This window comes from Loxodonta africana, chromosome 7 (assembly GCF_030014295.1).
Source record: "Loxodonta africana isolate mLoxAfr1 chromosome 7, mLoxAfr1.hap2, whole genome shotgun sequence".
In the NCBI taxonomy this organism is placed as follows: domain Eukaryota; kingdom Metazoa; phylum Chordata; class Mammalia; order Proboscidea; family Elephantidae; genus Loxodonta; species Loxodonta africana.
In genome coordinates this window covers 48,546,371-48,572,855 of record NC_087348.1, presented here as the reverse complement: position 1 = coordinate 48,572,855, position 26,485 = coordinate 48,546,371, and the positions used below count along the sequence as shown (strand labels likewise).

The 26,485-nt window shown below is 43.6% G+C and overlaps 1 protein-coding gene across 2 annotated transcripts in view; it reads left to right on the top strand.

Moving 5' to 3' along the window:
• Positions 1–11,254: 11,254 nt before the first annotated feature.
• EHF (ETS homologous factor) overlaps positions 11,255–26,485 on the top strand; it is a 48,593-nt gene continuing 33,362 nt past the window's right edge. Inside the window, exon 1 of one of the 2 annotated variants that reach the window (XM_023550738.2) lies at positions 11,255–11,409. The gene's annotated coding sequence lies outside the window, so the exon portion shown is untranslated. The remainder of the gene's footprint in view (positions 11,410–26,485) is intronic. The other variant, XM_010592133.3, reaches the window with a different exon arrangement.

Genomic DNA, 26,485 nt, shown 5'->3' with positions numbered 1-26,485 from the left:
TGCTGTGGGTTTATTCCCAACAAGAATTAGAGTTGTCTGTGTCTGGAAGTACCTCATCCTGAGGTGTGAGGAGAATTGTCATGGCAGCAAGAGCAGACACTGGGCGGACCACGAACTTGACCTCAGACCTCTGCCCTGCCATGTACTGACTGTATGACCTTGGGAAAGATGCCAAGCCCGAAGGGGTCCAAATTTCAACTGTCTTATCTGCATCACTTGTCCCAGGGGTATTGTGAGGCTCTAGTGAGAGACAGAAAGCAGTTTCTAAAGCTCCGTCAAAACACAGAGTGTGATTGGTTATGACACCATTTCTACGTACTAGGGCCCCAACTTCAGGGCTTCAAACTCTGAGAAATGCCATCTGATTCAATTCAGCAAGCAGTTTTGAGCACTCTGCAACTTGGCTCTCCTGGGGATATGAAGATAAATAAGACCTTTTCTGCCCAGGTTATCCAGGCTGGTTGGGGAAAAGTGGTACCCCAGAGTGGCCTCACATGGCAGAATATGAAACATGTTGTCATCTCACTTCATTAGAAGCCAAGTTTCATGATGCCAGGGATCTTTTTATGACCCCCACCCCCACGGCTGAATCCCCATTTCCTGGAACAGTGCCTACACATGCTAGAAGCTCAATAAATATTTGTTGAAAGTTGAATATTAAATGGTTCCAACCCTAGAAAAAATGTTCTGGGAGATTTAACTTCTGATAAAGGCAATTGGCAAAGACTGAATGGAGAAAATGGTGTTGAAAAATGGTTGGGTTCCACTGGGCAAGGATGGAGAAGGGGTGGTCCCTGTAGCAGGAAGAGTAGGAAGCAGAAAGGCACAGGACATGTGTGCTGAAGTGACTTGAGTTCACCATGCCTGCAACATTCTCTCTGAGGTCAGGTTGGAGACCAGAGGACTTAAGACTGGAAACATAGATGGATACCAGGGGATGAATGTCATGCCAGGTAGTTTGACCTGTCTGTTGTTAAGCCATTATTTCCCAAATTTCAATCACTCATCATCACTTTTTTTTTTTTTTTGCCATGTCTATGCAGCACCTGGAAACCCTGGTGACGTAGTGGTTAAGAGCTATTGCTGTTAATCAAAAGGCTGGCAGTTTGAATCCACCAGGTGCTCCTTGGAAACTATGTGGGGCAATTCTACTCTGTCTTATAGAGTTGCTGTGAGTTGGAATTGACTCAACGGCAATGGGTTTATTTTTTTGTTTGTTTTATGTAGCACCTATGTTATTCACTTAATAATTTTCTTTAGACTGACTCATTTTTTTACTTTACTAAATCTGTGTTCATAACAAAAACACATAACTATTGAAATAAAAGTTTTTCTTACTGGACTTAAGATCGTCTTGTGTACCACCCATGGTAGACGGCTCCAGGTAGCGGGGGCTGCATGAAGATTTTTGAATGAGGGAGGCATCTGGTTGCTTTTGGGAAGGCTGCAGACATGAAGAAGTACAGAATGGGGGTTGTGTGTATAGAAATTTTGTACAATTGCAGCTAAAATGGTGAGTTTTAGGGACATTTCAAAGTTTCTGTATGGGCATCAGGATAAAATATGCAGGAACTGCTGCCTCTCTGTTTCTTTTTCCCTCTTGGTCTCACTTTAACCCCATTCTCAGCAACTCTGCTGCACTGCCGAGTGCTTGCTGCCCACAGCACTGAGGAACAGAGTGGGACTGATGATTGGGCTGTGGGCTGGGTGGTGACTTATGGTGGGTCCGGATGCCTGGGGACTGGGTATGTATTGGCATGGTGCTATGGCTTTCTAGGCTCATCTTACCTGGTTGTTCAAAGAATGTTACCCCCAGCCAAGGCTCAGGTTTACAGAGCATTGGCCCAGCCCCTTACAAGCATGTTTTCCCCAGACATGCATTCAGCTTCCAAGTTAAGGTGACCTGCCAAGCTGGAAAGAAAATGGATTAGCTAAAAATCAGATACTTGCCAACGGCACCCCTCCTCCACCACAACCACACACAATTGTGAGAGCTAAGGCTGGAGTCCCTGAGGTTTTCTGCCTCGGTGGTTCTGGCAACTCCTCAGAACCATGGACTGATGAATTTGAGAACCATAAACTTTGAGCAGACTTTGAAGTTTTTGATGTGGATGAAGAAAGTTCATAGCAAGCTGAGCGTGCCCCCCTCATACTCACCTTGTCAGGGGTGGCTCCTGTCCTTTGCCCTCCTATCACATTCTTCCTAGCATATCTGAGCTTTAGGGTCTCCACATTTTCCAGGGTAAGGAAGTGGGCAGACTGTGGCTGGTCCCTTTCACATCGGAGTTGTTTATGCTCCCAAGAGAAATTTTCAGATGTACTGACTATGCAGATTTTTGGTTCAGTTTGCAGAGAAGGAGTTCCTTATTTCAGTTTTATTCTACACACCCACCTACACAGTATTTTTTTAGTTTTCAAAATTTCAGAGTTATTAATCTCCAACCTTAAATCAGGACTCATAAAACTTTCCTGGGGCACTGTCATAAAAGAAACTAGGTCTCAAAATAGGACTGCTTGGCATACTGTCCTTGTCCAGGAAGGTAGATTGACTAATTCCAAACCCTGAATTCACATGTGATTGCCAAGAATGGGGGTGGGGGACAGAAAGGGGAGAAAGGTCATAGACATGGTGTGACACATGGGGGAGATTTTATCTGGATTTCCCCCAAATATGGAATTATTCAGAAATAATCCCAAGGGCTTCTTTCTTGACATCCCACCAATGTGCAGGTGCATATGTTTTGAATGGACTGAATGGAAAATTTATTTATGCAAATGAGTTTTTTGCATAGTCCCATTGGATGTGCTTGTCTACTCTCTGATAACAGTTCTAGCAGGTTTCTAGATACATTTTTTCCAGGGCATGGGCGGGCTCATAATTCATAATTTCTATCTGGAAGGCATTTAGGGGCAACAACTTAGTTGAGCAGGGTTTTCAATTACTTTGAGACAATGTCAATAGCTTATCCAGAATGAGGATGGAGAAACTGTTGGAGACCCACTCCCAACCAGGTTTTCCACCACTACTCTAAGCCTTAATGTTTAATGGCTTTATCATTCCTCTGACTCTTCCTATTTTCCTCCCTGCCATTTCTGGATCCAGATGGCCCAAACCGTGGTATTTGCTTGCTCAGTGCTGTTAAATCTGGTGGCTAGCGAGTGACCTTTGTGTCAAAAGTGTCTCATGACTTCTCAGGCAATGCCAAGTCACAACTTTTTCAGTGGGTTTCCCCTCAATTCTTATTCTGAGCGTTTAGCCTTTTAAGTATTTGGTATTAAAGAGTAGGGGCTGAAGACTGTCCTCTAAGACCCAATCCTGTCTGGAGTTCATATATTTCATACTTTTTTCATTTCAATTTTCCAATCTCACATTTCCATCTGCTTTCCAGAATTGGGCTTGGTTTTCCACATCTATGTAACATATTGTAGTTCAAATTTCAACAAGTTTCTAAGCTTCTCTTTTTTGGAGAGAGTTGTGGTTAAGAGATCTGTTTTGGAATTACACTGATTTTGGTTTGAGCTTCAGCCACTTGTTTTACTGTGTGACTTTGGCCAAGGTGCTTATCAGGCTGATGAGGCTCAGTTTCCTCACCTATATAGTGAGAAGGGTAACAGTTCTTTCTGACAGATTTTTCAGGGGCTTAAATGTGGTAATGCAAATTAAGTTCTTTGTCTAATGACTGATACATGGTTGTATGTTGTTAGGTGCTGTCGAGTTGACTCCAGCTTATAGTGACCTTATGTAGAACAGAATGAAACTTTGTGCGGTCCTGGGGCATCTTGATGATCATTGGTATATTTGAGTCCATTCTTTTGGCTATTATGTTATGATACACAGTGGCACATGGTCAGAAGTTAATAAATGTGAGCAGTCATTATTACTCCTCCTGTTCTCTATGCCTTTCCAGCTTCACCTCCTTCTCCTACTTTGCCTTTTGAGACGTGGAGGGTTATTTCTGCAACAACCCATATTTAACTTCATATATTGCTAAGGGGAGCGCTTGGGTTTCAAGCTCTGTACTTGGAGGAATTAAATAAATGTTTCCTGAGAGCCCACCAAGTACCAGGCACCTTTTAAACACTTTACGCAATTTCTCATTTAATTCTCCAAACAGCTCACCAAGCACATAATACCCCCAGTAAACACATGAGGAAAGTGAGACCTAAAGTAAAGGTGACAAGGTTGTGCTGATCTGTCAGGCTCCAAAATTTATGTCCTTTCCTCCACACCAGGCTGCTTCTGAGAAGGCTGTCCCCATTTTGTTTTTACAGGGTAAGAGACTAGGTTCTCAGAGCTCCTAGTCTTCCAACACCACAGGTTCTCCAGAATCATCAGGCATCTGGATGTTGATTTTACACATTTTCTACTCTGGGTCTAAGAGTTTGCTGTCTCTTGTGGTCCTTGGGTGAGAATGTACTGGATGCTGAGACCTTCATGGTTTCTCCATTAAAATGTCCTCTGGGATGGTAGGAACCATGTCTTCTGGTTTATTATCAGTGGAACAATGTAGAAGCCCACGAAATATAAATAAATGGTGATGAATTCAAGGTTGATTATTTTTTCTGCTATCACCCCACCCCTAAAAGTGGAGATTTGGTAGGTGTGGGGAAGAACTCAGGAATCTGAATTTGTAAAAGTGATTCTGAGGCTCCATTGACTTACAGCAAGGACACTGAGTTGGGAGGACTATGTCGCAGAGAAGGTTAGAGCCTTTGGAGATGCCTATGGGAGAAAAGGGAAGGGAAATGAAGTAGGTGAGGCCCTAGCTGTTTCACTCCAGTCCACAGGCATCGATGTCTTTTAATCTGTTTTACAATTGGGGGTTCCATGGTGGTGGAAACGGAATTGTTTTTTGTTATAGTTTTTTAATAGTAAAAGGCCATATTTTATTATGCATATTCTTTTTGAATTAAATATTCCACGTTAATAGAAAATTTTATAGAAAATAATATAGGAGATACATAACCACCACTCAGCTTTGTCACATCTTAACATTCTGTCATGTTGGCAAAACTCCTATTGCATTTGCCCCTTTCCTTGACTCATTCCCCATCCTCCCTCAGGTTAAATTACAATCTTGAATTTAGTGTTCATCAGTCCCAGGTCTGTTTTAATTATTTTGGAAAGGAAATTCTTTTGCCAAAATAATGTATGAAGACAATTACTGTAATTATAACAAACCCTTTTCCTCATAAAGAAAGAAGAAAACACTGGCCACATGGCCACAAGAAGGTTGCCTAGAAGCGGCTAACTCTTGCCTGGCCTTCCCTGTTTCTCTGGAACTGAGAAAATGAGCCTTCTTCAAGACCTCGATGGAAACTGTTTAGAAGCTCAAAACAGTTTGATCCTAGAGACAAAGTGCTTAGCCCAGCAGTGAAATTGGCATTAAGTCAGGGGACTGTGTAAAGGCTAGGTGTGAAGAAAGATAAGTTCAGAAAGAGAATAATAAGATGTAGCCAAGGCAGAACAAACAGGGCAGGAGTAAGTTAAGCAAGAGTGGAGGTGTCTTGAGGGTATTTTAAAAAAATAGGAAGGAGTTCCAAAAATTCATTGTTGGTACATAGATAGGTTGGTGATGGATTCACACGTCCGAGTTGTGTGCATGTACACGTGTGTGCGTGTGCACACGTGTGTGTAGGTGATAAGTCATTTTTCCAGAAATGGTGAGCCACCCTCCCCCACCCCAGCACCTAGAGCCGCTCAGTGGTAGGTGACATTGGCAGAGGGTTTGCTCAGCGTGTAGGCACAGATGTGATGGCAAAAGGCATAGTCAGAAGGCTCCACACAAATCTGTCCCAAACAGAGCTCAGATCCCTCCTTCAGAGCCCATGGAGCCTCTCCTCAGCTGGTATGAAAAGCCCCAGGCATCTAAGCTCTGTCTCTATTAAAGATTTTGGAAATGTGACTTTTGGTGAGGTGTTATGGATTGAATTGTGTCCCCCCAAAATATGTGTGGTAAATCCTAACCTCTATGCCTGTGGTTATGATTCCATTTGGGAATGGGTTGTATTTGTTATGTTAATGAGACAAGATTAGTGTAGGGTGTATCTTCAGTCAATCTCTTTTCAGATACAAAAGAGATTAAATACAAGCTAGCAAGCAGAGATGGGAGAAGAGAGATGCCAAATCACAAGAAGATTGTCTAGAAGCAGAAGCTCAGAAGAGACAAGGGCCTTCCTGCAGAGGCCACAGAGAGAGAAAGCCTTTCCCTAGAGCCGGCACCCTGCATTCAGACTTCTAGCCTCCTAAACTGTGAGAAAATAAATTTGTTTGTTAAAGCCATCTACTTGTATTTCTGTTATAGCAGTGCTAGATAACTAAGACAAGAGGGGTAGGGTAAGAGGCAAGATGATATTTACTAACCCCAGTTTCTTATCTGATGCTAGTGAAGGTAATTAGTGATAATATTCTGCTCTGTTTAGTCACCTCTCTCATCCCACCATGAGTTTTACAGAAGTAGAGGTTCTCGTCAGTTCTACGGTAATATTCTTGTGTAACTCTTACTAAATGATTTGTCATGTTCTGCCCTGGAGGTAACTCTATGTCATCAGGAGGGGATGATAGAAACATATACAAACACACACTTGCTTTCAAAAATAAATATCAGGCCTCTAGTTAAAAGGTGCTGTGTAAAGTGAGCAAGCATCCTCTTCCTTGCAAATCAAGCGCACAGCTCTCACTAACCTTGTGACCACAGCCTGTGTTAAGACTCTGACCCTTTAGAGCTTGATACTTGGCTTAAAGAGATTCTTTGTCTTGACTTTAATTTAGGAATTAAGGTCCCTGAAATTTTTTGGTTTTGCCATGTGGATCATCTAGTTGACAACGCCACTGAACTTGGGGTCTCCAGGCTACTGGATGTAACTGGTCTGGTTGCTTTGTTCCCCTTTTCCTCTGGGAGGGCCAGCAGCAGAACTTGACTCAAATGCTCCGTGTCTTGCACAGGACTGAGACAGTGATAGAGTCTTGAACTGTTGGGAAGACCAGGAATATTTCTATGCAGAATAGTTGGGCTTTTAGGGTTGGTTCCAGGTTCCAGTATTATCTTGATCTTGATAGGAGGGTAAGTTGCTTTGTCTCTCTCTTTTTAGATTTTCCGTCCCTATAACGGGAAATGAGCTTTGTCTCATCACTCCATTTACTTACCCATGTCTTTATCAGTCTCCCAGAAATCCTGGGAGCAAAGAACAAAAAAAACCTATGTTAGAGTTGGAGGCATGAGATGGTAATGAAAGTCTTGCTTATTTCCTCCCTGAGAAAGTTGATAGGACTTTTAGGGAGCAATGTGACCATATTAAGGCTCTGGTGTTTTTGTGGTTGTATTTTTAAACTCCTTACCCATGAGGGTCACTACTCGTCTGCCAGTTTGTTGTACTGTGGTGGCTTGCATGTTGATGTGATATTGGCAGCTATGCCACTGGTATTTCAAATACCAGCAGGGTCACCCATGGTGGAGCTTCTATCCTAAGACAGACTAGGAAGAAATGCCTGGAAATCTACCTCTGAAAATTACTCAAAAAAAACAAAAACAAAAACAAACCCTAAGGAGCACAACAGAATATTGTCTGATATAGTGCTTGAAGATGAGCCCCCTAGGTTAAAAGACACTCAAAATACACAGTGGCTGCAACAGATTTGAGCATAGCAATGATTGTGAAGATGGCATAGGACTGAGCAACATTTTGTTTGTGTACATGAGGCCTCCATGAGTCACAGCTAACTCAATGTCTACTAACAACAAGAAATCCATGAGGGATATGCTTGATATACTTGAGACTCTTGCAGTAGAAGGGCACAGCACAGCTCCATCTTTCAGCATTCTCAATTAAAACCCAGACCGTCCGCCTGCCCGCCCGTCCGTCCGTCCGTTCGTCCGCCAGTCCACCCAACCGTCCACCCATCCATCCACCCATCCAATCTGATGCATGTGCTGTCTTGTTGAAGTTGGCCATAGAATATAAGACCTTTCTCTACAGATGTAAAACAAACAAAAAAGCCCAAACCCATGCCATCAAGTCAATTCCAACTCAGCGACCCTATAGGACAGAGTAGAACTCCCCCATAGGGCTGCCAAAGAGTGGCTGGTGAATTTGAATTGTCGACCTTTTGGTAGCAGCCAAGCTCTGTAGATGAATGTGCCTGAAAACTAGCTTTTTTGGTGGGGGGTGGGGTTTTTTTGTTTTTATGCTGGGAGGTTCAACTAAGTCCCAAGTAAAGAAAAAAAACCAATACTTACTAAGTACCTGCTAGGTGCTAGGTGGAGTCCTGGTGGTGCAGGGATTAAGAACTTGGTTGCTAACCAAAAGGTCAGCAGTTCGAATCCACCAGCTGCTCTTTGGAAACTCTATGGCGCAGCTCTACTCTGTCCTATAGGGTTGCTATGATTTGGAATTGACTCCACGGCAACGGGTTTGCTTTTTTCTTTAGATGCTAGACATATTGTGGAAACCCTGGGGGCATAGTGGTTAAATAGCTATGGCTGCTAACCAAGAGGTTGGCAGTTCAAATCCACCAGGCGCTCCATGGAAAACCTATGGGGCGGTTCTAGTCTGTCCTATAGGGTCGCTATGAGTTGGAATTGACTCGATGGCCATGGGTTTGGTTTTTTTTCTAGGCATGTTGTTAGGGACTTCACGTACATAAAAACCCCACAAGTAAGTGGCTTGTGAATACGAGGTGACATCTCTTCCAATCCCTCCTACCACCACTGCCCCAAAATGGTCTTATTTCAGGGATACCTTAATGGAACAGTCCTCTGACCCAAAATGAGTAGAGTAAGAGTGGATAAGGGAATGGCGATGTAACAGGGACTATTCAGGTAGAAATTAAAAAAAAGAAATTAGAGGGCTGTAGTTAAGGGTGGCTAGGATTTTTTTTTTTTTTTCTTTTTAGGATTAGACCTGCAAGCCACATCACTTTTGGAGCTGCATTTGCAGCTCACAACCTTTTGATCACACAACTCCTACCCCTGCCCCCACCCTGTTGTTGCAGGTTAATCTCAGGCAAAGTTGTAGAGAAGGCCAAGTTCGCTTTCCTGGAGTCTCACTGGCACTGCTAGCACCCTGCCCCACCCCCACACACACCCTGTTGTAAAAGGAGTCCTACCTAAGACTTCTTCTGATTCATCTCCCAAGCAAAACTTTGCCAGGCCGTTCCCTTAGGGCCCTGCTCTCAGATCTGGAGCTGATAAACTAATTGGGGTTAATGTAATGATGGGCAATAATGATATTTACTGTTTTTATCAGTCCCAAGGGAGACCTTTGCCTTTTAACAGGGCCCTGAGGAAATACCCAAGGTTGAATATTAGGGAATGGTAGAAATGTTTGAGGAAGGCTAGAGAGATAGAGCCCTGGTGGAGTAACAGTTAAACGCTCAGCTGCTAATCGAAAGGTTGGTGGTTCGAACACAAGTGGCTCTGAGGGAGAAAGACCTGGCAATCTGTTTCTGTAAAGATTTCAGCTGAGAAAATCCTGTGGGGGACTTCTACTCTATCACACGGGGTCGCTATAAGTCAGAAAGACTCAGCAGCACCTGACAACAAGGGATACAGGAGGGCTTTTTAGTCTCCCTACACTGCACGCCTCAAACCTTCAAGAAGTGCCCTACCTGAGATCCAAGACTCTCCCAGATCCACTCCTGTCCTCCCTCCAAGCCTACTATACACTCAAAAACCTTTGCTGTTTCTCCTCTGGATTTATGTTGCATAAACTAAGAAAACAAAACAAAACAAACAAAAACTCCAGAAAGGATAAATACTGCCCACTCACCATTCCACCTTCATACAGCAGTTGCTGACTTTTTGTTCTATCCACAGTCAGCTTTTGCCCATATACAGACTTTTTTACACTGGGAACTCCTTGGTTTTGATCGCAAAAACTTTGTCTGTTTGCCAAAACCCCATTTCTTTTCCTTCTCCCGTAGAGGGGAGGCCTGTACATTAAAGAAATCTGCTTGGACACTTAGTTCATGCCAGACTAGCGTCCAGGAAGACCTGAGAGAGAAAGTTAATGGTTAGGGGATTGTATTTTTCCTTGCCAGGGGCAGTCACTCACCTGCATGAGTGGAGGTGCATTTGTGACCCAGTGAAGCAGGTGTAGGTAACTCCCGATATGCCTTTGGCCTAGGGGGATGGGGATGGCACAGATACTGAAAATCTGTAGATCTTACCTAGGCTTCCACCTCCTTCTTGGCCCAACTGTGTTTTATTTCCAGTGTCAGAGTATTGATCTTTCCGTCTTTAGCTCCTACAGGCAAAGTCAATAAACAGTAAATGATATCATGTACGTGTCAAGAGGAAGTGAAGATCCTGGGTAATCCGACAACCGGATAATCAGCCCTTGCATTGTTGAGAGTTGACTATTAGACCTGAACAACTCATAGTGGATCCTCCCTCTCAAGACCCTCCTTCAAATGCCCTCCCAAGGCTCTCACCTGTGGCAGGGGGAGATTGACTTTTCAAAGTCCATTCAAATTGCCAAGAGTCAATGTCAAAGAGGCAGTCCTGGTGCCTGGAGACAAAACCCGTGACCAGTCTACCTTGCCGGGAGCCCCTTCAGGACCTGGTACCCGCACAGCCAGGCTGCTCTCTGGCAGACAAAGCTCTTGATGCCAAAGCAGAGGGGACTAAAGACAGATTAGTAAATGATGCTGCCGTTCTAGAGTACCCTTTCCTCTATACCGTCATCTTCTCCCAGTTTGAACTCTGTTCGCTTTGCTTCTACACTCTCCATTCCTGCTGGTGTCTTTGGGGAGCTCAGTGCTTTTCACCTGAAATAGCCCGTAAGCTGAAAAGAACCTATACTCACTGCTCTGAGTCGATTCTGACTCACAGCAACCCTATAGGACAGAGTACAACTGCCCCATAGGGTTTCCAAGGCTGTAAATCTTTATGGAAGCAGACTGTCACAACTTTTGGCTGGTGGGTTCAAACCACCGACCTTTGGCTTAGCAAATGAGTGCTTAACCATTGCACACCAGGGCTCCTTGCTGAAAAGAACAGTCACCACTAAATCAATTCCTCATCCATTAACAGGTTGTCTTTCTGTTCTTGAGACACAGGCATAACCTGGTTAGACCTGTTTTGTTTGAACACTAACGTGTGAGTTGGCCAAATGCAAATGAGCCAATGCTTGCAATCCTTTATTTTATTTTTTTAAAGGGCCCAGCAACCAATCAGAGAAGGGGGAAGTAACTTAGGGAATTCCCGGTTGGTGGCTTATTGCTTAACATCCTACAAACTGATTTAAAATTATTGTCATATGCATTTATCTTCACTCTGGTGAGGGTTCAGACGTGATAACTCCCGTGGTTCCCCATATCCGTAGGAGCTGGCGTGTTTGCTGCTTGCTGTCTCCCTTCCATTAGCCTCAGCTACTGGATTTCCCACCCAGAATCTTTAGGTAAATGAGGTAAGTCCTTCTTTTTAAACCTTCTTTTGGGTCTTGGATTAAGACACCTGAATGGAAAAAGAAGCCTGCCTTGAATCAGACAGATGAAAATAAAACACTCCCCGTGGCAGCTGGAGTCTGCTATGGCAGGAAGTGAAGCTCGCCTTACCTGTGGTTACCTCAGGGGTTCTTACTAGAGTTTTATCTTGCAAGGCACCTGGGCTATTTTTCAGGTTATATGTGAATCTCTTGCATCAAGTCTGGAACTCCCAAACACTGAATTTAAAAGCCACCTGCTTTCGCTCTAGCTGTGTGGCACAGCCATTTTCTCAGCTTGAATTCTTCTGAAACAGGCAGGTAGGGAAAGGTGATTCTGATACAGTTCAGTGAGGAGCTGGTTGGCTAAATAACTGTTGGGATCAGAGCACATGGTCATGCTTTCTAGCGATGTCTTCTGTTGGTAATTTTCCTGACTCATGAGTTGGAGGGAATGGCAAATTCATCTTCAGTATGATTTGGCTTTGGTAAATGGCTGGAAATGGGCAGGGGCGTACTTACCCACATTGGAAAAAGTGACCAGGCAGCCAAGGTAGGCAGGTGGATTGGGGAGAGCTGCACACCTAAAAGACTGTCTAGAAAAGAAATCAGTTTTGTCAAAGGGCTTCACCATATCCCAAGAGGACAAACTAACCCTTTGTTTGTCCCATGGTGGAATACTATGACCAGACAAGCAGATGTGACTTAGCAGCAACAAATGCCTTCTAAGACAGGGACTCTTTTGATTTGGTTTGGACACCATGGAGAAGTGCTGTCCCCAGTGTGGATAACACTGGGAATGGTAGGGAAAGAATCTTCTTGTCGGTAAATAGCAACGCCATGGTGGAAAACACCGTCATTCTTAGCTAAGACTTAGCATACATCCAGGACTGTGGGACCATGTGTCTTTTTAAGATGAAGTGGAAGATTCTGTGAGTTCAAGTCCATAGGTGTCTTTGCTGGTTATCTGCACTGACTTCAGTAACAGGGAGAGAGTGAGTGTTTGGATTCTTATAGTTTTGAGATGGAAGGTTTAATTCAGGAATTGGATCTGCAGGCATGATTGTGAGGATGAGTGTTCAGACAGAGCCTTTCAACACGTGTAGGGGCAAGTTGGGGGTCATGAGTGGCTGTGTGCTAATTCCACTGAGGCCATGGAAAGAGTCAATTTCCAACAGGAGAGTTGAAGGCATGTTATTAGAAAGAACTTCATGGGTAAGAGATGCTATTAGAGAAGGCTCTTCGGAGATTTTTAAGACTGGCTTTAATAGCTGCAGTGTGAGTTTGTAGAAGGTGCAACTTTTCTTCTTTTTTTTTTTAATTTTTATTGCACTTTAAGTGAAAGTTTACAAATCAAGTCAGTCTCTCATACAAAAATTTATATACACCTTACTTTATATACTCCTAGTTGCTCTCCTCCTAATGAGGCAGCACGCTCCTTCTCTCCACCCTGTATTTCCATGTCCATTCAGCCAGCTTCTGACCCCTCCTGCTTTCTCATCTCCACTCCAGACAGGAGCTGCCTACTTGTCCTCTTTTTGAGACCTAGAATTCTGGCACTATGAGAGAGCTCATCAATTCCATCTTCTTATAACCTGGGATCATGTAGGACCATGTCATTTCCACACCACAATCACTAATGGCTCATGAGGACAGATTTTTAAAACAATGACTTGAGGGTCATTTGGAAGTCCATAATCACATTTGAAAAATAATAAATATAATGGAGAAGATCCTTCATGTTTCCAAAATATTTTATGGAGGCATTTTTTTTTAAAAAAGTAATCTCAAGGGAGAAGCTCGGCTGTAAATCCTCTCGTGTGACTGTTCAAAATGGCGGCATTACTCAGGACCTCTTAGGGGTAGTTGTGGGTAGGGTAATGCATTTGGTCGAGGCCACATATTTACGAAAGTTCTCAAATTCAATTGTATTTTTTATTTTGTGTTAAAAGTATCTATTTGTTCAATTAAAAAAAAACCCTCTTTTGATATTTTTCATTTTTAAAATATATTCTGAGCTTCCAGAAATGGAAATGCCTTAAGTCTTTCTGGACCTCTGAGAAACCCTACGTTTGCATTCATGAATCCATGTTTATAAGGATCCTAAAGTGCCCCCGTTAGCTTGCCAACTTTACCCATATTCCCTCTGCAATATCTTTTATGATTCCTCAAGGGGCTGAGATAAAATGGAAACTTGGAGGTTAAAATACTTATTCAACTGCAGTCAATTAGCTAATTGGAAACTGGAAGGAGCTTATTATCAGATCTCAGGTCAGAATGTGGGTGCTTTTGGCCAAAGTTCACTTCTAGGAAGTCAAATTTCACTTTCTGGAGTCTTGCAATGTTTTATTCTCTCCTCATTACCCAGTCCCCAAAGTAGGGAATTTTAGCACTGTGAGTTGTGTTCATCAGACAATCTTGTTTTTCTTAAGGCCCAGTTGTAAGAACCCTGTTTAATGTTACAGCATCAAGCACAGACATAGAGCCTTATACAAATCATTGAAAAGTTAGTCTCTTTTCTTCTTCCTCCAGACAGAGTCATTCCTAAGTCCTTCTAAATAAATGTGATTTTCAAAGAGCTCTGGGAGATGGGGTGGGGTGGATACCAAGAATGCCGTGGTAGAACCTGCTCACACGCTGGAGAAGCAATGCCATGGTTCTATGGAACCAAACGTAAAGACCGAACCTGATTTTCGGTAACATCCTTTTGCTGCCGTTTCAGCTCAGTTGTCTTGTTAAGATTGCTCCCTGATAGTCTTGAAGTGACAATCATTTCTGTTGTGGGTGGGGCTCTGGTCAGGAGTCATTGACTATACTGCAGACAGGCTTGGTGTTTAGAGACCCACATTCGAACCCTGCCTTTGTTACCCGGTAACCGAGTGAAACGCAGTGGCTTGCAGCTTAGGCAAGCTGAAACTCAGTTGGAACCATAATCTAAAGGCAGAAGCAGGAAGGTAGCCACATCTTACCCAAGTTCTCTCATATCTGTCGCTGCATAACTAAGGAGGAGAGGATAGGTAATTAACTAAACTTTTCTTGTCTATTTTTTAATAATACAATTTATTAAAATATATGATTTAATAATACAATTATTTAATATGCTATATTCTAAGGGACAGGCAATTTTACTTTTCTTATTAAATATTTGTGACTACTGTTAAGTGTATTTAAATTGGACAGGTTTTAAAGGGCTAGACTATGAAGCTGTGCAGGAAACGAAAAGCACACTGAGAATGGCTCCCGTAACAGTGAATACTAGAATGAGACATGTTTTCAAGTGAAGTGGTGTTAATGTAAGGTACACTAGAGTAGAACTTTCCGTGGATCCTCTCAGAGGGATTTGATAAACACTCAGTTGCACTTCAGAGGGGGGGAAACAAAAGATATTTCAGAGTCTTCCCTGGGGAATTTCAGACACAAGCTTTTGAGTGACCAGAGCACTGTGTTGGGAACATTGTGTGTGGTAATGTGCAGGGCCTGAGGCTAGAAGTCAGGGGACCCGGTTTTCTAGCCTGGCAAAGCTGTGTGGTCTAGAGCAACATGTTCTACCTCTCTGGGCTTTAGCTTCCTCATCTGTGCCAAAAAGGGTTTGAACTCTGATAATCTGGAAGGTCCATTTCAGCCCTCATATTCTGTGACTCTGATGACCTGAGTGAAGCAGCTATATGTAGAGGTCAGCAGGTTTAGCCTGAATCCATGGAAGCTGAGATTGAGGTGGGTGATGCCCTCCTAAGGATTAGAGAAGAAAGAAGATTCCCATGGGCCACTTTAAATGGCTTTCCTTGAGGTCTTTAGAGTTTTGGCTACCTCGCCAGGGGTAGATTGCCCAGTAAGCAAGGGGTAGATTGCCCAGTGAGCAAGGTAAGCACGGGCTTATTTGTGCTTACTTACTAATCTGTAGTGAACAGTTTCACATGAGGTACTAAGACCCAGCAACTGGAGCCTTTATTGTTGTTTAGTTGTGAGCTGATTCTGACTCTTGGCAACCCTGTGCGTGCAGAGTAGAACTGCTCCATAGGGTTTTCAAGGCTGTGACATTTCAGAAGCAGATTGCCAGGTGGGGGCCTTTACTAGGGGCATTGAAATCTGTTTCTATGACCAAATTTTGTCTTCATCAATTTACCTCGTGGTTCCAAACTAGTGGAAGTATAGAAGTGGATGAATCAGACTGCCTCCCCATCACAGGAAGCAGTTGGTGTACATGAGTGGACACCTTAATGGTATCTTCTACAAAACACCAAAGCAGCCCGCTGAAAAGTGAACATTCAGGCACCCGGAGTCTATTCGCTTTGATGGGCGCTGATGAGCTCACGTGACTGATTTCTCATGATGGATTCGCTATTCCTTGCGGAAGCTTCTATCCTAAAGGGACCATGAGTAGCCCAACTGGATCCAGGTATTTCCAGGCAGCCTCAGCTCTGTACCTGGAGCATCTGGAGCCTGCAACAAGGTCAGGCAGGGTGGCCCATTTGAAGAGGCTCCTAGGATTTTCATTGGCCTTGTTTTAAAAGAGACACCCTGTAAAATAGCTCCTTTGAAAACTGATTTCAGTAGCACCTAACCACATTCCCTCTTGGGTGCGTTTTATGGGGCTGGGCCCCTTGTTCTTGCTCATTTGATTCACATTATCTCTCTTCCTCCAACCTTCCCCCACACCCTGGCTCTTACCCCTAGGGCCCAGATCCTCCCTCCCTCTTTTTCTTAGAAGCATCTTCATTGTTATTAAGGGCACCTGTCTATTTATTTAAAATATGGCCAGCATAGGTACATTCAAAACATGTTTTCTGATGAAGAAAGCGAAAAATAAAAAGAAGCAAAATGCCCAATATAGTATTTTGAATATTAGCTTAATAGACCACACCCTAGTACCACTATTTTGACATAACAACTTATTTTTACTTTTATATAGCCTTGCCTATATGTCCATTTACTTTGATGTTGTTGTAATTGTCCCGAAATAAGAAATTTTGTTTTCTGCCATTTCCTCCTCACTTTATACCATAGACACAAAGTAAACAATCTTAAAGGCTATGTATGACTTCGTTGGTCCAATTATGAATTCTAGAAATTTTAGTCACCCTGACAGCCCTTTCTTAGCCTGATGCAAACATCTTCCAAAAGTCAGTTGAGTCTTTCTTGGAACCCTCTCCTTTTTGTATATGACAGTGGAATTTGGAGAATATGGCTGCCTGTAGAGATTATTCTGGGATCCCTCTTAGGAACCTTTTTAAAATCCTCAGTAGGGCTGATAATATATTGTAGTCGAGGAGGTGAGTGGGGTCTGAAAGGTGAGGGCTGTCTTCATTGTGACTACTGACAAGTGACTTTGGGTATGTTATGTAAGCTCTAGACTCTTAAGTTTTCTCATCTGGAAAATAGGGCTAATAACAAACAACCACTTCATAGGGCTGTTGTAAGGATTAAATTAGACAAAGAATATGAAAGTACCCGGACATATGTTTGTGAGTTAGAGAATAATTACTAATTTGTGGGATAGAAGTTGAAGACGAATCCTCAACTTGGGTGTTTTTAGTGAGTCTTTGTTGGATTGAAGTGAATAATTCTGGGCTTTTTTTTATCTGTTTTTTTGTACTGTGACCTTGAGAAAGAAATGTAACAGAGTTTTCTCTGGAGAAGGTGGGCATCAGGGAGATGGGATGAATCATGTTAATACCAAAAACCAAACCCGTTGTCTTTGAGTTGATTCCAATTCATAGTGATCCCATAGGACAGAGTAGAACTGCCCCATAGGGTTTCCAAGGAGTGGCTGGTGGATTCAAACTGCTGAACTTTTGCTGAGCAGTCGAGCTCTTAACTGCTGTAGCAGCAGGGCTCCACCATGTTACTGGAGACCCCCAAACTGAGCCTGTCTTGAGACAGTTGCAAACCACAATTCATAGGGGTCTCCAGGAAGACCTGGGGTGGGTACAGCATGCTCCTATCCTTGCGTCTTGATGTCTGGCATGTAGGGCCCTCCAGAAGAAATTCACCCCCTTCTAGGCAGTTCACATAGCTAACTTCAGCTTCACATGCTATCTCCGACACTCAAAATTCTTTATAGTGTCTCCAGATGCCTACTTACCACTGCTACTGAAGGAATTACCTTGGATGCCCATTGTTGTTGTTGTTAGTTGCCATCAAGTCTATTCTGACTCTGGATGACCCCAGGTATATAGAGTAGAACTGCTGCACAGGGTTTTCAAGGCTGTGACCTTTTGGAAGCAGATTGCCAGGCCTGTCTTCCAAGGTGCCTCTGGGTGGGTTTAAACCACCAACCTTTTTGCTAGTAGTCAAGAATTAGGGGCTTTGAAAAATTCATACTTATTTTGTCTAACCCTGTGGGGTCTGCCTTCTGGTAAGTTGTATAAAAGAGGTCTCTGGCCACATGGAAGTAGTTTCTAGATGCTATTTCAGTGAACAAGTGTCCTTGCCGGTAATAAAATGACAAGGACTCCTAGCCTAGAGTTCAAAGGTTTCTTCAGGGATCTGTGAAGCTGGATGTAAAAAAATTACATCTTTACTTTCACTAACCTCTAAATAAAATGTAGTATTTCTTTCCAATATGAATTTAAGCAAAAGACCACAACAGTATTAGCTGTAACTATGACTTTATCACCAAGAAAAATCACATTTTCACATTACGCTATACTCTACAGATTTCTCAAAATATAGTTGACATTCATCACTACTTTGACATCGTGGAGGTCATTAAGCCTGTCTTAGATATTTTTATTTAATGTGTTCATAAAGAAGCACATATATTGTTAGGATGTTGTTAGGTGCTGTCGAGCCACTTCCGACTCATAGCAGCCCTATGTACAACAGAACAAAAAACTGCCCAGTCCTGCCACCATCCTCACAATCATTGCTATGTTTGAGCCCATTGTTGCAGCCACTGTGTCAATCCATCTCATTGAGGGTATCATATATTTACTTTAAAAGAAGTATTTTGCTAATTGTATTTCAATATAAATATCCTTTCTAATCTTATATATTTTGCTTTGTACCTTTAAAAACATTTTGAAAAGGGGTCTGTAGGCTTTACCTGACTGAAAAAGGGGTCCATGGTACAAATAAAAGGTTAAGAATTCCTGACTTGCAGTAGTACTGTTTTGCACAGGGCAAGTGAAATGACTTCTGAACAGCAGCAGCTGATAGATGAGCTTTGTCGAAGCAGGGGAATGTGTTCCTCCTACCAACTATCCCTGCCTACGGGTACCCTTGGAGGTGTGCAGAGATCTTAGCATAGCCATAATGATTATAACCACCATTACTACTGTGGTAATGCTGGCTAACATTTACTGAGTACCTTTTGTAAGCCAGGCGCTGTGACAAGAGCCTTCCGTGTGATATTTTGTTTTGTCTGCCCAATGCCTCATGAGGTAGATAGTGGGGCAGTCAAAGACAAGAAAGACTCACCCCCTCCCTGATGGTGACAGAGCATGAGTGCTGGTGAAGGCAAAAGGTGGGACTGACTCTCTGGCCAGGCCGGCTTGGTGGGCTTATGATCAGGGCCCCACACTTAGAAAAGCTCCATGCTTGGTCTAATGTACTGTTTTTGCTGCCTTGAAATTCTTAATACATTTTGAACAAACCAAAAAAATCCAAGCCAGTTCCCGTTGAGTCCATTCCTGCTCTTGGGGACCCCATGTGTGTCAGAGTAGATCTATGCTTCCATAGGGTTTTCAGTGGGTATGACATTTCGAGAATTAGGTTGCCAGGCCTTTCTTCTGAGGCACCTCTGGGTGGATTCGAGCCATCAACCTTTCGGTTAGTAGCCCACCACTTAAAGAGGCCCTGTATTTTCCTTTGCACCGAGCCCTGCAAATTATGTAGTTGGTCCTGCCTCTGGATGTGGTGAAACTGTTCAAACGTATGACAGCTCCCAAGGCCGGGAAGCTGGGCAGCCAGTGTGGAGAGCTCTCCTGCTCATTCTTATCTTGCTCATCTAGCCGAGCTCTGGTGTAAAGTTAAGGCCTGTCAAAGCTTTCAAGTTAGCGATAATTATCGTCTTGTTTGAGCACCAAATATTTCCTCCAATGTAACCTGAAGAGTGACAGAGCAATCAACCGAAGGGGATACGATCCCTTTGGAAAACCTTTCTGGTGAGGAGTTGCTTGCCTTGCTGATGGGGTTTTTCATTTTTCCTTTTCCAGAAGGTTTGCTACATAGGCCAGTATGAGCCAAAAGAAGCAGAGCAAGGGCTGTTTTGGAAAGGAAAATAAGACCAGGTGCGTCAGCGTCTCTTGTTCTTGTAGAAAGGTGCTAAAAAGAAATTCAGCTTTCTTGCCTACTGTCATTTAATGATTATCAGCACACAAAGAAATTCTCTGCTCCATCTAAAGAGGGGGTCCTCTAATTTGTGAGAAAACTGCAAATGGAATAAGCCTTATGAGAGTCTGTATGTGTTTTAGGGCTAAGTTTTTAAGAACTGTTCCAAGGTTTAAAACAAAACAGGGTGGTGGGCATGGGGCTGGTGGGAAAGGGGGAGAAATTTCTAGATTTATTTGCCTGAATGATGGAATTCAGTTTCCCTGAATGACAGACACACCCATAGTATTTTTCTAGTCGATGTGATAGTCACCACACAAACAGGTGTGTGACTGCTCAGAATCAGGTGCTCCTCCAAAGGAGCCATAATTGTCCCTTAATTTTTCAGCCTTTTTTTTTTTTTTTTTCTTTTATTACTGCTCTTTTATCACAGCTAATAAGTCTGAAGTGGCTTCAGGCAGCCAAGCCCAACCTCTGAGTCAATTTGACATTTTCATTAGGGAACAGGACTGCAGTTCTGACAGATGGGTTTGCCTGACCATGAATTGGGATTTCTGTAGCATCTGGACTGATGTACACTAAAGGGGGACGTTCATACTAAGGCGCAGGATGTTTATTATGACTTGAGTTCTCGTTTAGGGGAAAAACTACGGGAGCTGTACTTAAAACGATCCCAATTTTCAAATTAAAATATGAGATCCTAAGGGGCAGTTCCTCCTCTTTAGAAAAACCAGGATCCATTTTCAAAGCTACAAAAAATTATGCTACTCCTCCCCAATACACTTGCTATAATCTATCCAGTTCATTTACTAGCTCTGTGTCTTTGGGTAAGTTGCTTAACCTCTCTGTGCCTCCTAATCTGTAAAATGGGGATAATATTTGTTTTTTTGAGTTCTGGTGAGGATTAAATGAGATAATTTATGTGAAGCCTAGCTCAATGGCTAGCACACTGTAAATGCTCAATAAATATTAACTATCATCACCGTCATGGAAACCCTGGTGGTATAGTGGTTAAGAGCTACAGCTGCTAACCCAGAAGTTGGCAGTTCATATCCACCAGGTGCTTTTTGGAAACTCTATGGGGCAGCTCTATCCTGTCCTATAGGGTTGCTATGAGTCGGAATCGACTCAACGGCAACGGGTTTGGTTTCGGGTTTTATCATCACCGTCATAGTTTTTGTTGTTGTTTTGTAATTATACGGTCTGGGAGATTCCACACTGGTGGCTGTTGATCTTTCTTTGGCTTGAGCATCTTAGTCTTTTCCTGGGAGGAAACTTTGACTCTCAAAATGGTCAAATCCATTGTTCTCGTCCATCCCAACCCCTCTCTGGCTCCAGTTCCCACCTCTTAGCTCCCTCCACCCTTCTCGCATTCCTGCACAGCTGGTCTTATTTATTTTTCAGTCAACTGAGGGTGTTGTTAAATCTTTTATTTTTCTGGCTGCCCGATTTGGTTCCGAGGCACTCCACTCCCTGCCCTGCTCATGACAAGAATGCCTGGGAATGCTCACCCAGCCATATCCCTTCTCTGTTGGAACACCCTGTTCTTAACGCTCCTGGAGAAGCCACGTGTCCTTGGCCTTTCCCCGCTGCCCTGACTTTCCTGTGAGGCCAGTCGTCTGCGGTAATGAAGACCCCATGACCAAGAGAAAGCTGAGGGAGGGAGGGAGGCTATTTAGGGGAACATTGCATATCGCCCAAGTCCTTTCTTCACCAAAGCTTAAGGAGAGATGTAAAGAGGCTTCCTCTGATGTATGTGTTGAAGGCTGGGTGATGATGGCATTATTTAATTAGTGTTGTCATGATCTTCCTTTGAGTGATCTGTTTAGCTCTTTGTGGCCGTTTTGGCCTGAGCTCATCCTGTGATATTTACAAACTAATGAGAAACGAGAGCATGATGATGCTTGGATTAATGAGAAATCACACCAGGCCCTTTTTGACCTGGGACCTGGACCTCAGATCACTTGGCAAGACATGAGTGAGTCTACGCAGCATGTCAGTGAGGTAGGTACAGCTAGCCTGGTTTCCCCGATGGGAAAGGTACAGTCCAGGGACTGGGGGTTTTCAAATTATGCCCTTGGGCCAGGGCTGAGGGTAGGAAGTCAGTGGGAGAGGCTAGACTGAGATTCAGGCTTGCTGAGTCTTCACTTTAAGAGGTAACACATAAACCACACCTACTCCCTCAATCCTATTGACTTTCGGAAGTCAACTGTTTGGAAGAGTGTGGTCTGGGGTTTGACGGTATCCCAGCAGCCCTCCCTCTGCCCTTGTTAATCTGATTCATGATCTGACCTAGGTCTGGCTGGAGGTCAGCCGTGTTACCCTACAGATCTTGGACAGTCCTCAGTGGTCTCACAGAACCAGCCAATGGAAAAGTACAGTGTCTTCTGGCTTCTTGGCCCTGCCAGCTCCAACTGACCTAATTCAACACCTCACTTAATTCTGAAGGAGTGGGAGGGTCGCATCCAAACAGAAAGTACAGGTTTTTCTTTAGTTTTTATAGGAAAAACAAACTGGCATGAATGCTCAGTCAAACCAGCTCAGGCTGTTTGGGCAGATGCCTTTCTTTGCTTTTTTCTGTTTATTTTCCAACCAAATCAATGCTTAACTGCGTTGTTATCGGAGCAGAGCAACAGGTGCAAAAAAATAACTCTGCTGCCAACTCAAATGAAAAGGTAGGGCTTATACCCTCTGGGAGGTATTCAGAAGATAACAGAAGCCCCTGCCAGCAACTGAATTAACAGCTCTGTTTACGGTGGGTTTTATGTTAACAACCTGCTCCTAACCCTCTGACACATAAACATGCCATTGTCTCAAAGACAGACATTCAGCCATCCAGACAACCATCTGCTTTATTCTGCCCTGAGTGGAGATCGGTTTTGGCTGAGGCTGCTTGGTGAAACTCAGGGACATTATCCTGTCTGCCAACTCGATGTCATAGTAAGAGTTTTTCCGTGAAGGCAAGGGCATGGGGTTGCCAGGGAGAAGAGGATCAGTCCTGCTTTTAAACCTAGTTGAATTTTTTTTTCAAGGTTGGTTATTTCAAAATGCCAGAGCAGGTCTCCCGGCTTTCTCTCCTCTGGCTCCATTCCATTCCCAACAGGAGGTGGAGAATGAGCTCAGATGACTTTGGAAACAGCTACCATTGTTTTGGAAGTGGTGTCCTTGCTGAATAGTCCACGAGGGCAGGGCAGCGTCTGTGTTTTGCTCACTATTGTGTCCCTAGCACGTAGCTTAGTACCCAGTGTCTAGTATACATTCGATAAATATATCTTAATTAAGGGGTGGATAAATATTTGTAATAGCATTTCTGGGAGATAATTTCTCTCCTCTGAAGGCTAACAGACCAATTTTCTTGTGTATGAGGCCTAAAATCCAGATGGGTGAGCAATCTTTGGAAAGACTAAGGGTGACTCGGCCAGCCACGAAATTCTTTACATGAAAGTGACCATCTTAGAGACCCACTGCAAATGCTGTGTTCTGCGGCCTTGCATTGTTCACGTTAATAACTTGGTGGCACCAAGGATTAGGGACCGTTGTATATCCCGTGGGTGAATACTGTGGTAATAGATTTTCTACTGTTGGAGCTTGAGTTCTCTGGATTGAATGTTTTTTCTCGGACTTCACAAGGATTTCCTTGGGTTTAGTGGCTGTTTCCTTCAAAGCTGGTATCTCTTGGAGTTAGTCTTCTTGTGGTGGGAAATTGAGGGAAGGCAAGTACTTGAGTCTATAGGCCAGGAATTCTCCACTGTGAGGGTGTGTAAAGATTCATCAGGGAGGTTCTTAGATGTACAGATTTTGATTCAGAGATCTGGGACAGGACCCTGGGATTCTTCAGGTCTAACCCCTCTTCAGGTGATGACGATACAGGTGGTCAGTCTATAGACCAAACTTTGAGAAACACTTGTATGGCCTCTTCAGCCAAGTGGGAAAATGAGCAGCCTGAGAATAATCCTGGGTATTCTAGCATACCTGTGCCTTCACAAGGACATAAGGTTGTCATAAGAAGTAAGGTCTGTCTGTTTTTTCTATGCCTTCCTTACTCTGGGATTCCTTATGATCATGTGGTTTTAGAATAGGGAAAGGAGCATGGTGTGGGTAACAGAGTCTGAGGTTGAGGGATGGCAGGGAAATGGTGAATGCTTTACTGAATGGCCCTGCCAGTATGTATTAAGATTCCTACCTCACTGCTGACAGAGAGGGACAGGGGGGCCCCACCTGGTCTCACTGGGGGACACAAAGTGACACCCATTCCAGGTAAGAGAGCAAGAATGGAGTATCTCGGGCCTTCTCCCATTGGTTGGAGTAAATTTACATCCCCTAAACCTGACTCACTGCAAAGTTGCCTTTAAGTTACAAACCATTGTGAGTGCAAGAAAGATTTCTTAAAGGACATGTAGGTCAGGGATAACCTATTTCATTGTCCATGAACCTCCTAGGGGACGATGGACAGCCTTTAGAGGGCTTTATTGTTGATGCTGGTTGATTTTGACTCACAGCGACCCCATACGACAGAGGCAAACTGTCCTATAAGGTTTTCTAGGCTGTAATCTTTATGGGAGCAGATTGCCAGGTCTTTCGCACGAGGAACTTCTGGGTAGATGCAAACTGCCAGTCTTTTGGTTAGTAGCCAGGTGCTTAGTTGTTGTGCTGCCGGGACCCACAAAATATAGGCAAAACCATACATGGATGCACATTTTTGGTAAAAGGAGAGAGCCCCAGCGTCTATTGAGGTTTCAAAAGGCGCTGTGACCTTCAAGATTCAAAGCTTACCCTATGGGTCTTAGTTTGTCATATCTGAATGGGATTGATAAAGGGCGGGCATTGTCATCTAAGGTAATCTTGTCTTTTGATCAACTTTGGTGCCTGTCGCTGTCAGTATCTGCCATCTTGTCTGGGTCTGGCACCAGGGATGAAAAAGATCAGCATAATATGTATATTTCCAAATGGCTCACTTTCAATAAAGCATACCTATAACAGATCCAGACTTGGCCTCCCAATACTTATACCATAACCCAGTGCTGTCAAGTCAATTCCAACTCATAGCGACCCTATAGGACGGAGTAGAACTGCCCCATAGAGTTTCCAAGGAGCGCCTGGCGGATTCAAACTGCCGACCCTTTGGTTGGCAGCCGTAGCACTTAACCACTACCCCACCAGGGTTTCCATATTTACCATAGGTCATGAAAATGTGTGAAAGCCCAGGAAGGTTGCCCCTGGGAACGTGAAATGTCTGTGTATAAGGGTTTGCACTGACCTGTAATGTAATCCCAAGAGGATCAAATACATCCCCAAGCCTGATTCACATTTTGATTCATTTGTAAAAACACCGGTTATTGTCTGTGTCACATTCAGTTACCTTCAGAATTTTCTTTTCTCCTCCTTGGGAGTAGTTCTTTTGAAATGACATTGATATTGAAACAGGAAGTCAGTAAGCGGTTGCAACATCCTTAGGGCAAAAGCTGTGAATTAACCTGCTGGTAAATTTGATTAAGGTCTTAGAATGGTTTGGATATCGCCATCATCACAAAAGTAATTATTTGAAGTGCCTAATTGCTCCTCTGACCTGAGAAGCAAAAATATCCACCTGAAAGCCTGTTTGGGAATGATACGGTTAAATGAATAAAGAGCAGCGAAGAAGGCAGACCCTGGCTTTAGCACTGATCTGCGATTCTCTAGGAGTCCCTGAGGTCCCCGGTGGTAGAAATGGTTTGCCCTCAACTACTAATCTAAAGGTTGGTGGTTGGGAAAGGGCAAGTTGAGGGCAATTTTCTTCTCTGGCAAAAGAGCCCTTCTTTGTAGTAAAAAGTGGCCAAGGTCCCAGTGTTTGTTACTAGGCTGCTGCCGTCCAAGTTGGACTTCTTTTCTCACCCCGATTCTTACTAAGCTGTGTGATCTTGAACAAGTTACCTAACCCCTCTAAGCCTCAGATAGGTTATATGTTAAATGACATCATGATAGTACCTGCCTTCTAGAGTACTTTTTTTTTGAGTATTGACTGAGATAATGCATTTAAAACCGTTGACTGGAGCCCTGGTGACACAGTGGCTCAAAGCTCAGTGGCTAACTGAAAGGTCAGCAGTTCAAATCCACCATCCGCTCCATGAAAACCGTATGGGACAGTTCTGCCCTGTCCTATAGGGTCACTGCGAGTTGAAATTGACTCAACAGCAACAGGTTTGGTTTTGGTTTTTTAGCACAGAGCTAGCATGTTTTCGGTGTTCAATAAGCCCTACTACTGATAATAAACCAAAAAACCAAACCCCTTGCCATTGAGTCGATTCCAACTCATAGCAACTTCATAGTCAGAGTAGACCTGCCCCTTCGGGTTCCAAGGAGCAGCTGGTGGATTTGAACTGCCAATCTTTGGGTCAGCAGCCGTAGCACTTAACCACTGCACCACCAGGGCTCCATAGCATAGGTATTTCATTATTATTATTAAAGCATTTGGTTCTGGGTCTCAGTAGTCCTACTGGTGAGCGAGAGAACTATCTCCCTCCAGCTGAGCAGATCTAAGGTGGCTACAGATGTCTCTGATGGGAGGTTCTCGGTATGCTGAAGACGACCCAGACTAGCAATTTTAGGCCTTGTTAGGAATCCTGAGACTGAGCAAAGCCTCCTGGGTTCTAGAACACATGGCTTCAGCTTCTTGCCAGAGTCCCAGTGGTGCCTTCTTCCCCTTGCATTTCTGTCCCAACTAGCCCTGAAGGTGCGATTGTTAAGTGTTCGGTTGCTAACTGAAAAGCTGCAGTTTGAACCCACCAGCGACTCCGCAGGAGAAAAGACCTGG